General features: G+C 35.3%; 1 long non-coding RNA gene across 1 annotated transcript in view; it reads left to right on the forward strand.

The window, feature by feature from the left end:
• LOC141497886 (uncharacterized) overlaps window positions 1-11706 on the forward strand; it is a 120619-nt gene extending 108913 nt beyond the window's left edge. Inside the window, exon 3 of the long non-coding RNA XR_012471483.1 lies at window positions 11215-11706. This is a non-coding gene — a long non-coding RNA (uncharacterized LOC141497886). The remainder of the gene's footprint in view (window positions 1-11214) is intronic.
• The last annotated feature ends 623 nt before the right edge of the window (window positions 11707-12329 follow it).

Below are 12329 nucleotides of genomic sequence, written 5' to 3' on the forward strand. Positions count from 1 at the left end.
ATTTTACACCTTTTTTTGCAGGATAACATATTGTACCTAGTTTACATCCACAATGCAGTTTGTCTCCATTTGTCTTTTTGGGTCACCCACAATTTTGATTCTTCAGAGTTCATAGTGTTCCATAATTCACAGCCACACAGCATCACTGGGAAAATAATAACAATAATAATAATAATAATAATAATAATAATAATAATAATGTTTTAAAAAGGAATTTTTGTGCTCAAGAATAGTCTGGTATTATATAACTTTCCAAATGCAGCCCAGCCCTCTCTCTTCTTCTTGTTCCAATTCCAAGCCCAACTCATTATCCACTTGTAGTGACTATCTAAGATATATGCACAACATATACAAAGGGTGACTGGTGGTCAGTGAGAAGTTCAATCAATTAATAAGCATTTATTGAGCAACTACAGTATATCAGACACTGCACTAGTCATTAAATATAAAAACAAAAATGAAATAGTTCCTGCCCTTACAGAGCTTACAATCTAGAAAAATGAGAAGCTAATTCAAAGTACATACCAAATAAATATGAGATATGTAGCAAAATAGGGTAGGGGAGAGCAACTAGCAGCTTAGAAAATTAGGAAAAGCCTCATGTAGGATGTGACTTGAACTGAGGAAAAATAAATATTCTGGTGACTTTGGTAAAAAGGCAAAATTCAGGGGAAGTTCATATATGTAGATGATAACTTCATGATGGTGTGATATCATTGTGGAATTACTTTGTAGGTAGTTTTAAATGGGAAAAATTGCTTAGGGGAAAGGATAGGACTTGAGATATAGATTTAAACATAAGAGTTTGTAAAGGAATCTGTGGAACTCCAGCTAAAGGACCTCAGATTTCTCTTCCTTGTCTATTTCATAGACCCTTTATCTTTTCTGCTTTTCTTCTACCAGGATGATTTACTGTGAGATGATGCCCCATTGTGCCCTTAGGTTGCCACTCTCCATTCCTTCCCCCCCCCTTTCTAAGTCTTTAGTCAGAATAAATCAAGGGATTTATTTACAAAAGATGAGAAAAGTTCACAAAATATAATGGCTTCAAGAAATCAGAGTGCTTTGTAGTTGATCAAAAAGTAAAAACTGACCAGTGGCACACTTTATGAATTAAATTCATGTCATCTCAGACTCCATGTTTGATAATGAGCTGCTTTGCCCTCTTCCTTGAGACCAAGCCACCACTTGTGGCTGGGAGAATCAAACTATGACTCCTTTCTCCTAGATTTTCTGCCAACTTTCTTATTTCCAAAATACTTTGCATTGGCCTTTAGTTCTGCCCTTTTTCCTGGAGCAGAACAAATGGCAACTTCTCCCATCCCCTTAAGATGGTTTACTTCATTTTTAAATCATGAAGGAATCCTCTGCTCATGTTTCAGGGAAGAAATATTATATGTGTCTATTATATAGAATTAAACAATTACTCCACCCAAAATGTACTAGAATTTCTGTTTCCATACAGAGTGATAGTTGAAATATTGAGAGTAATTGAGCCCTCTACGGAAAATAACATCTTATTTTTTTGCATATTTCAAGGATCTGATATTCTATTGCAGTGGGCACTTTCTCTACTGACACAAGTGTAACGCTTCTGCCTTTTATTAAACCATCTTCAAAGGGTACTTTGGTCAAAAATGTCAATGTCCTATGGCTAACCTGGAGATGAACTGAACAAGAAAAAACTGAAGAAAACATAAATACAGTTTGAAATTTGTCCCACATGCAGTGACCTATCAGAATTTGTGTTTAACTGACTTGATCTCTGGGAAATCAGGGTTCTTCCTACATCACCATGGAGCCTTAGGAGAGGACCTTAGTAAAGGGAGAGAGAAAAAGAAGACTGAGGACTGAAACCTGAGAATGTTCGAAGAGGCAGAGGAGCTACATCAAGAAAGATCAGGAGGAAGTCAGAGGTAGAAAAAGAATCAAGATAATATCACATCATGAAAACCAAAGGAGTCAGTCTGGAAAAGAATTCAGCCTACTCTGACATGTTCTAGAGATAGGTGGAAGGAAATGAGGAGTGAGAAAATATATAGCATAAAGAAGATCAATGAGGAACTTTTAAATGTAATTTATGGTATGGAGGTATAGAAGTAAAATTACATAGAAATTAAGGAGTATGGTGAAAAAGAAACAATCAAGAAGTTTGGAAGTGAAATAAAAGGGATACTAGAATAGGAATCAAAGGGAGAAATCGGGTGAATGAACATTTTTCAAAGACTAGAACTGAGTCAGAGAAGAGAGAGACAGAAAAAGAGATAGAGACAGGGAAAAAGAAAAAAGAAGAAAAAAGAGACATGGAGAAAGATGGAGAGAGAGAGAGAGAGAGAGAGAGAGAGAGAGAGAGAGAGAGAGAGAGAGAGAGAGACTGAAGCCAGAAGACAGAGAATAATTAAAGAAAGAATTGTAAAAGACCTAGAAAGAAGTGGTATTGAGGTCAGGATTAGATTTAGATTGGTTATTCTTGGAAAGAAGAAGAGATACTTCCTCTGGTATAGGAGGAAAGGAAGAGAACGTATGTATAAACTCACATGTTTAGAAGTGAAGGAAAGGAAGAAGATAAAAAAAAAGATTTTGCCTTATATACAAAGTTGACATTATAGAGATCAAACCGTTGAGAATTCAACTTGATTGGTAAGTGCTTACACTCTGAGAACCAGTGCTAAGTTGGGTCATCTGGGTAGCTCTACCAGTCAGCATAGCCTATGGAAGCAGTACCTGCCCATTTACCTAATAACTGGCAGTCTGAGATGTAGGTGGATTACAACCATTGATGGTTGTCATCAAACCCACTGAAGCTATCCAATGCACCAGCAGTGTCTGACCTGTGTTGTTCAATCATCAAGCGAGACCATAATTCACCAAGGACCTAATATCTGCAATGGTGAGAAACCTGTCTGATTTCACTTATAATGTGAGTTTTATGCATACTCTCCAGATGATTGGGGTTATTTTAAAATTTAGATGACTTTTTTTCCCTGAAAGGTAAACTGCTATTTTTAGTCTGTTGGTCTACATATATTGTCAAACATATGCTGTCCTATGAATGTATTTTTGGTTTAATAAAGGCACTTATAGATCAGTGTTCTATAATGAGTCTTGTCTTAAGTTAGACAATCTGAAACATCATTTTAATATCTCATTTGATTTTATAAATATCTTATTTGATTCTTACAACAAAACTGGGAGGTAGGTGTTAGTATTATTCTGATTTTACAGTTGAGGAAAACGAGACAAGCAGGAATTAAGTGACTTGACTAAGGTCACACAGCTAATAAATTTTGAGGGTGACTTTGAACATAGGTCTTCCTGACTCCAGGTTCAGCATGGTGCCACCTAGCTGCCTTGTGTTTTACTTGCCAATAAGTAAATAAATTTAGGAAAAGCAATTCATCATGCTGTTGAAGACCTTAAACAAGTAAGATTGAACAGCTAGCCCAAAATTAAAGGATGCACACCTGAAAAGTCCTAAAATGGCAAGGACTGCCTTGAACACTTGCAAAACCTAGCTCCCAAAATTGCAGGGATCCTTATATAAATAAATAAATCAGCATAGAGTTTTATAAATGAGGAATTGTCTGACATAAAAGAGTCTAACTTTCTATTTTAAAAAAGGGACACTCTAATGTTTTGGAGGTGACCCTGGGTTCTGCAAGAACTCTGCTAGTGGAATGTAAGCTCTGCCAGTTTCTACCAAGCTAGAAAGGCTTCAAGTACTTTCCCAGGAACAGATTCTATCTGCTGACTGAAGAACAGCCTAGCTAAATACAGGCACGAAATGGAAGAGATCTGGCAGAATTTCTACAACCATCAATTTTCATCATCAGTGACAGTGGAACCACCACAATTGGACACAAACACTTCTGTATCCAAGATTCAAAGGCACTTAGGAAGATGAAACTGGGAAGGACGAGTGGATCTGGCCAAATACATATAGAAGAAATTTAAGCTAGAAGCCACATAATTGTAAATATACTCAGGAATTCATTTTCAAGACATCTCAATGAGAGGAAAAAATCTAAAGAATCTTATAGTTTTCTTTTCCCCTAAAAGGGTACCTAAGATGACAGCAGATTATTTTCTCATTTCTATAGATCCTTGTGAAAATAATTTATGTGTTATAGGTTGTGTTTCACAGAGACTAAAGTTCTGGACTTGAAATCTATAAACCTTTGGTTTGTCCCACATTAGAAAGTTATTAGCTGTATGACTCTGGGCAAGTAACTTAACCCCTCTCAGACTCAGGTCTCTCATCTGTAAAATGGAGAAAATAGCTCCTATAGTACTTACTTTACAGGAATTTTATAAGGATTAAATGAAATATTGTATATAAAGAGTTTTGCAAACATCAAAGTTCTATATGAATATAAATTATTATTAGAATATATAAATGAAACCACAGAAGAGAGCTATAGATGAATATAGTTAAAGAATAACTCACTTGTTCTTTTTGGAACAGCAAATAAAAGGGTGGGTGAGGTGGTTTTATCATGAATCTCAGGTTAACAATAAATATCATTCCATGGAACATTTGATTATCTGTTTAGAACTTGGTTAGACATTGAAGATGCCAAAATTATCAACTGCATCCTGGGCCTCTACTAGCCATCTTTACTTTTGTCTATCAAATGGACTTTGATGATTCTGAAATAGAAAATGAGGCTGTTGACTTTGTTTGACTGCTTCATTTAAATCCAATTTATCTGTAAGTCAAGACATCATCCCATGATTCATTGGTTCTCTTTGAAAATAAAGGACAACCCCCCCCCAACAAAGATGTACCTCATAGTTCTACCTAGGGCATTCATCTCTTTATCTACACTTTCTCACTGACCACTGAAATATCTCCCATGGTTTTAATTATAATCTCTATGCAGAAGACTCACAGAACTATATATTCAACCCTAGCTTTTCTCCTCAACTTCAGTTCCACATTCATCTAATGGACATTTCAAACTTGATTTCTCATAGATAGATGATTTTATATTCAATCCTAGAGATAATAGAAAACCACTGGAGTTTATTTGCTGAGTCAGGACCAGAAGGATGCAGTTTGACAGGGAAGGAGAAGAAGTTGAAACATGGACAGACCTAGAAAATCACTATAATAGCTGAATGGAAGATGAACAAGGGTGGGGAGAGGCTCAAGGCAGACAGATCAGCCAGTAGGCTATTGCAATATTTTAAGTGTGAGGTAATGAGGACTTACACAAGATAATGACAGTGCCAGAAGAGAGAAGCAAATGTACAGGAGAGAGTAGTAGAATTGACAGAACCTAGTGACAGATTAGCTATAACGTATTAGAGAACTTAAGGAGAAGAAGATGACATCTAAGCTGTGAACCTAGGAGACTGGGAAAATGGTGGTGCCCTCAAAAGTAATAGGGATGTTAGAAAGAGGAAAGGGTTTAGAGCAGAGAGGTTTTAGAGCAGTTCAGTTTTGGATTGAGTTTAAGATGTCTTTGGGACATCCAGTTTGAGATCTTATAGATAATTTGATTATAACAATGAAGTTAAGGAGAGATGGTGGGGCTGGACAAATAAGTCTGAGAATCATCTGCATTGATCTGATAACTGAATCCATGGGAATCATGAGATCACCAAGTGAGACTGTATAGAGAGAGAAAAGAAGAAGGCCCAGACAGAACAAGGGATACAAGTCATTAGTGGATAAAAATCCAGCAAAAGGAACAGTTGAACATGATTTGAGTAAAACCAGGGAAGAAGCATATCATGAAAACCTAGAGAGAAGATAATAACAAAGAGAACAGAATGATTGATGGTGTCAAAGGTTGCAGAGTAGTCTAGAAAGAATATGATTGAAAAGGAAGAAAGATTGTATTTGGCAAGTAAGAGATTATTGGTAACTTTAGAATGAGCACTTTAGGCTGAATGATGAGGTCAAAAGCCAGACTGCAGAGAATTAAGAAGAGAGTGAGAGGAAGCTCAGTTGGAGCTGCCTTTCTCAAGGGAAAAGGGATAGAAGATGACAGCTGGCAGGAATAGACATATAAAGTAATGGCTTTTTAAGGAGAGTTGGGTAGATTGCTTTTGAGAAATCTTGAATTTGTTTAAATGCCTCCAAATTATTTAATACCAATATCTTTTGGCTATGTGGGAGAGCTGTAATTTGTGGAATGGTTGAGTCTACAAATAATTTAAAATAAATATCAATCTGAGGGCAATGAAGAGAAATATGGTGGGTACAAGAAGGTTATTAGTGAAAAAGAAAATGGGCTGGTCATGTGACATGAGCAAGGTTGACTAGTGGTTCACCATGTGCTAGATTGGTAGCCTAATGATATCAAAAGATAATGAGAAGGGAATTCATAACTTGGTGGGAGGATGGTAACTTTATAGCAAGACATAGACAAGAAGTAGGTTGATTGTGATCAGCATCTTTGGAAAGAGAAATGCCCAAATATAGGAGATTCAAAATCATTCTGAGTAGCAACAGCATCCTTAATGAAAATATTCAAGAGAAAGTCTTTCAAAGATGATATTCTATAGCAAATCATGCTTTCATAGTTACATATTAAGAAATAAAGAGATAATTAGGAGATAAATTGTGTTTATTATTTGTGGATTCCAGGAATGAATCTTTATAAGTTCTACTATACCAAAGTGTCTCCTAAGCACATGTGATAGAGACAGAATCTTTTCTCAGCTCTTCCTACTACAGAATAGAAGATGTTCTCCTTTGAAGGCATGAATAACTATAGTTAGAAATAGTAAATACTGGTTGCAATTGAGAAACAAGGTTGAAGAAGATGAATCTGCAACTGATAACTTATTTTTTTCCAGAGAATAGCATGGAAAGCCTGGAGAATTTTATTCAAATTTGCTATCACTTGATTGAAGACCAGTTAGATTGAATATATTGAGAACCATGAAGAGTCAAAGGAAATTGAGAAAAGAAAGAATTTGAGAGAAGAGAGGGAGAAGAGATCATAGAAATAGGACTTGGAAAGAGGGTCTGTCAATGAAACTCTCATATACAGGCTTTTACATTTCCAGGCTTAATAGTTTCTTATTCAAGTGTCTCAGTTTTGTTTTTCTTATTTTGTTTTTTATTTCAAAAGAACTTTTTTTCAGTAAGAAATAGAACCATGTGGGGAGTCAATTTCAGAATAGTAGAGGGTACCGTGTATCCATTTTCTCATGTTTTGGGAGTCTATCCCAGTTGAGAGAAAGAAAAACTCCCCAGTACCCCAGCTTTTCAGTTCATAAAAGAATTTCTGACACAAAGGTTTCTCATATATTAAGATAATAAAGAGATTCTTTTAATTGATACAATAATAACAAGGGAAAAAACTAAACAAAACCTTGAACAATAATCCTCTATATCAAATGAGGTATAAAACATGAAGAGATATGCTCAATAAAATGTTCACTAATGTCTTTTTGTTAATATTTTTTTCCAATTATATATATACTAGTAGTTTCTACTTATAATTTTTGTAAGGTTTCACTAATGTCTTAAAGGATGTTCTGAAATAAGTCCAAATTGAAAAGGGATTCCTTATAAATGTTAAGATTCTTCAGATGTTTCTTTATTCAAATGACATTGTGCTGTTTGCATCAAGTCCTGAAACTCTAAAGTGACTCCTTAATAAGATTCATAGTCACTCAAAACAAATTTGCTTAACAAACTTCACATGGAAATTCAAGTGGATGAAGAAATCATATTGTCTTTATTATGCTTTGGAGTTACAATAGGTTTCCTATTAGATTTTTTCCATGAAAAATATGAGTGTGTATGTGTGTGTATAGTAGTATTTTGTAAATAGGTATATATGTGTATACTTATGGTAAAAAAATATATATATATGTATATATATGTACACATATATGAAGTACTACAGATGAATAATGAATGTAAATCATAGAAGGAAGGGAGTTAGATTAATAGTTTTCTTTTTATTTATTAGTGCTTATAATAAAGGTAGATAGGAAAATGGGGCACAAGTTCTTAGAGTATAATAGATATCCTCTGCTTGGCTTCCACTTTGTGAAATGATGGCAACTGATTTCTGGTCACACTTAGACTTGTACTATGTTTATAATAAAGTCTTCTAATGGTTGTAGAGCTTCAAGAAATAATGACATAGGAATTGCTAAGTCTAACCAAGGGAACATACAAAAGGGTGTGACAATGAAAAACGTTCAAAAGATATAGTTTCTGGGTAATTTAATCATTTTATTAATAAGGTTGGTGGGGTAATAAAGGAATAGTCATTTCACTGTCTCTCTTGGACCAAAGGTCTCTCATGGCTATGGGTTCACAGTTTATTTGCTCTTCAAAGACTAGGTGTTCCTGAAGGTAAAAATCAATTTGAATGGTTAACACAATGAGAATGTTGGCTATATATTCAAATGAAGGTCTTAGAGTACGTGACATGAGTCACTCAAATCTTAGTCAAAGAGACATAAATTTCCATTTCACCTGTCTTGATAATAGGGAGATCAACCTTTCCCCCAAATCAGTCCAAGCAAACACAATGAGCAGAAATACATCCATTAAACCAAATCAGAATTTCTTTTATTGTCTGATTAGATATTGGTTTGGGTAAACCTTTAAGAAAGATTTCCCACACTGGTTGATTTCTGGATGAGGAAGAAAAAAAGGGGGGGAAACCCTGGTCTTAATATAAGTTATTAAATAAGAGAAATATTCATTTCTTACAAGAGGCAACATAATTTTTGTCTCTTTCTTCCTTCTCTACTTGGAATATTAGTCAATAATCAACAAGTGTTTAATAATCCCAGTACTCAAAGGACTATTTTGAACTGATTTGGAAAGTGAGGTGGTACAAGAGCAGTGATCCTCTCTCCACATCGCCATTGCAGTTGGAGCACATGGGTTGCCTTTGTGTTTATTCTTTCCTGGTACTAAGCAAAAGAGTACTCCAAGATGGAATCCTCCAAGATGGACTTGTGAGCTTGCGAGATCCAGAAGTCTCATTAAAGATGCCATCAGATCTTAATACTGAATCTGAATGCCCAGCTTCTGAGTTTGAATGACCAGTATTAAGATCTGATGGCATCTTTAACCTCAAAAGGTTACTACATAATGGTTTCAGATTGAACCCTAAAAAACCACCTCTCTCTCTCTCTCTCTCTCTCTCTCTCTCTCTCTCTCTCTCTCTCTCTGCAAGGTAATGAGGTTAAGTGACTTGCCCAAGATCACAGTTAGGCAATTATTAAATGTATGTGAGACTGCATTTGAACTCAAGTCTTCTGGACTCCAGGGCTGACACTCTATCTACTGCACCACCTAGCAGCCCCCAAACCACATCTTTTAAACACTAATATTCTCTTCCTGATTCTGTCAATCATGAACCACTGCTATTTCAGAAGAATTGATGTTACAGGTGACCAAAAAGTTCATGATGGGTCCAAGTAAGCTGCAATACATTACCAATGATGATTTATCCTCAGGAAATGGCAAAAAAAGACAGCATAGATAGATATATGTGACTTAAAAAAGGGAGGGCCAGTCATGAATGTATTAACAGTTAAGGATAACAAATGAATTGATTGTGTGTTATGTGAAATCCAAGAAATATTAAAAGTCTTGGAGGAAGTCCTCTGATGAGTTAGGAAGATCCTCTATGAAGGATTGATGGAAGACAAAGTCATAATTAGGGTTGTTAAGGAGCACTGAGAGCATTATTTCAGTAATACTTCCTCCTCTGCACTCCCCACTTCATAATGACAATGAGTGATACTTTCTGAAGTCCCTTAAAAAATAGCAATATTAAAATACTAGCATTGATGGAATTACTACAGTATACATACTTTTCTGATACCTTTCTAGGCAGATATCCACCCTGGTTTGTCTCATTTTCCCTGGCACTTTAGGTTCTTAGCTTTAAAACTTCAGAGGACCAACAAATGGAAATTAAGAATTCAACAATAGTCCATATTTTCTTCATTAAAGAAAATCTTATTTTTGTTGATGATTTTTTAATTAAACATCACGTTTGTTTACAATTTTATTCCTCCTTCACCCTATGTCACCATTACAATTCATTCCCTGGTTACAAAAAAGAGAGCAAAAGCAATTCAGCAAAATTGACTAACATGTCAACAACTGTTCCTGTCAGCTTATATAAAACTCCCAATCTTGATCTTGAAGGGATGCAGGAACATTTTCTCAACTCTTTTTTGGAGTCAAACTTAGTCATTTTAATTTCCTATTGTTGTTTTGTTTTATCAATCTCTCAGTTTATATTGTAAAAAGTCATCAAAGGGCTCATATTTTTAAATAATTCTTTACAGAAGATGAAATCACCTTTAGCTATTCCAAATATTCTGTACTCTAACTTTTGTTTTGGTTTTGTTTCAGAAAGTTCTTCATGATATGGCTAGAAGTAGCACTGTATTAAATAACAATGACTATAAATGAGCAATTTAATAGACTGTTAATTGACTTAGCCTGTTTGAAAATCCAGATAGGGGACTCTGCAGCAACAGTATTTCTGCATGCCAGGTGAAACCCTCAGTGGGAATAGTTCTTAGTTTAATAATGAAAGAGAGAGAAAAGGGTCTGATAATTATCCTGTCTAAACAGTGTGTTGTGGCCATAACATTGATCCTGCCTTGAAATCCCCCTTGAGACCAGAATAAGCAGCCTTGTCTTGCTCTCAAAAATCCCATGCAAATTATTTAAACACTTTTGCAATTTTTTTCCTGCAACTATGGAAATTTGGGCCAAAGAATGTTGCTTAGTAATGTTGAAAAGTGACATCACAGTGCAGCTAAGAAACCTGAAATTCAGGCTTCCTTCCTCAAAAAAATAAAAAGCTCTGGGGAACCATGCAGCCAGCTATCTTGGAGGGTAATTTTCATATCACTGTATGAACATGTGAGCCTATTGGTACTTCTGCTTTTAAAGTAGCTTTAGATAAGGCTACTGTACGTAAGCAAATGTTTAGGCAATTTAATTCAAGTTATCTTGCTGTCACTTGACTGTATGTGCAGTTTCCTTTAATGCCCTTCACTAACTATCTGTATTGGGGGAAAAAATGTTTCTGTTGGCACTTTTCTAAAATCCCTGATATGTCTCAGTGACCCCCACAGAAATAAGCCTATCCCCTTTTGTTACCTAGGTCTTGGGTCTGGTATTCATAAGCATAATTTTATAATTAATGTAAAAGATTGGTCTCAAAATGATCTTTTTTTCCTTTCTTCCTTTTTTTGCAGTTACTTTACACTGAGGACAAAGAGGATACAGGGAAAATTACTCCTTGGCCCAGGAAGTTTATTAAAATGCTAAATGAGGATCTGGCAGCAGTTCAAAAGAACTTTAAATAACCTTGTGGTGGAAAACCTCCAAAACCTCTTTTTTGCCATCAGCTTAAGCAAGTCTGGCTATGATGAAGAGTTGCAAAATAAGTCATTTTGCAGAAACACATCTATTTCCAAAAGTTGGGTGCCCCCAGTAGAGGTAGGCAAATGAAACAGAACTCTGTGAGGAATGAAGCTGTTCATTTGTCCAAGTACAGCTCCCAAAGCTGTGAATGAAATCTTTGTTTTCAGCCATTTTTGGTATGTTCACCTTGTCAAGTCAATATACTACACACATGTAATTACAGTCCAATCTACCTTGCTGGATCCTGTTAAAAAGTCACAAACTGTAAAACATACTACAATATTTTCTTTAGAAGTTGCCAAAAATAAATCATATGAGAAACATCCTAATTTTTTCTAATTTGTGTTGAAAATCAATCAATCCACTTTTATTAATCACCTACTTTCTATGTGCCAGATATATAAAAGTGTCAGGGATTAAAAAAGCGGGGGGGGCAAAAGATGTTCCCTGACCTCAAGAAGTTTATACTCTGTTTATACTCTAATTGGGAAAAGACACCATGCAAACAAATATATACAAAGCAAACCACAGACAGGATAAATAGGAAATAAATGATGGAGAAAAAGTTCTAGAATTATGAGGAGGTGGGGGGGAAACCCTAAATTTATATTAAGAGGAATAACCATTTCTATTCTGATTAAATCTACCTTTTTACTTTTTTTTTAAATCTCCTTTACAAGTATATTAAGAGGTGTATACAATATGTGGGCACCAATAAGTTGCAGGCTATATCCACAAATGGAGTCTAATAGGCAGAGCTGTTTAGTTGATTTGTATTACTAGAAGTCCTGGGATTTGATGACTGGAATATCTGGACTCCTTAACAGAAATGGCTGGAATCCTAGAGTATTTGGAGCAATATAAACGAATTGAAGGGGAAATCAACACTCCATCTTCTGGGAAGAAAAGCTAATTTAATCTTTTCCAAATTTTTAAAATTTATTTT

The sequence above is a fragment of the Macrotis lagotis genome, chromosome X (genome assembly GCF_037893015.1).
Source record: "Macrotis lagotis isolate mMagLag1 chromosome X, bilby.v1.9.chrom.fasta, whole genome shotgun sequence".
Taxonomy (NCBI): domain Eukaryota; kingdom Metazoa; phylum Chordata; class Mammalia; order Peramelemorphia; family Peramelidae; genus Macrotis; species Macrotis lagotis.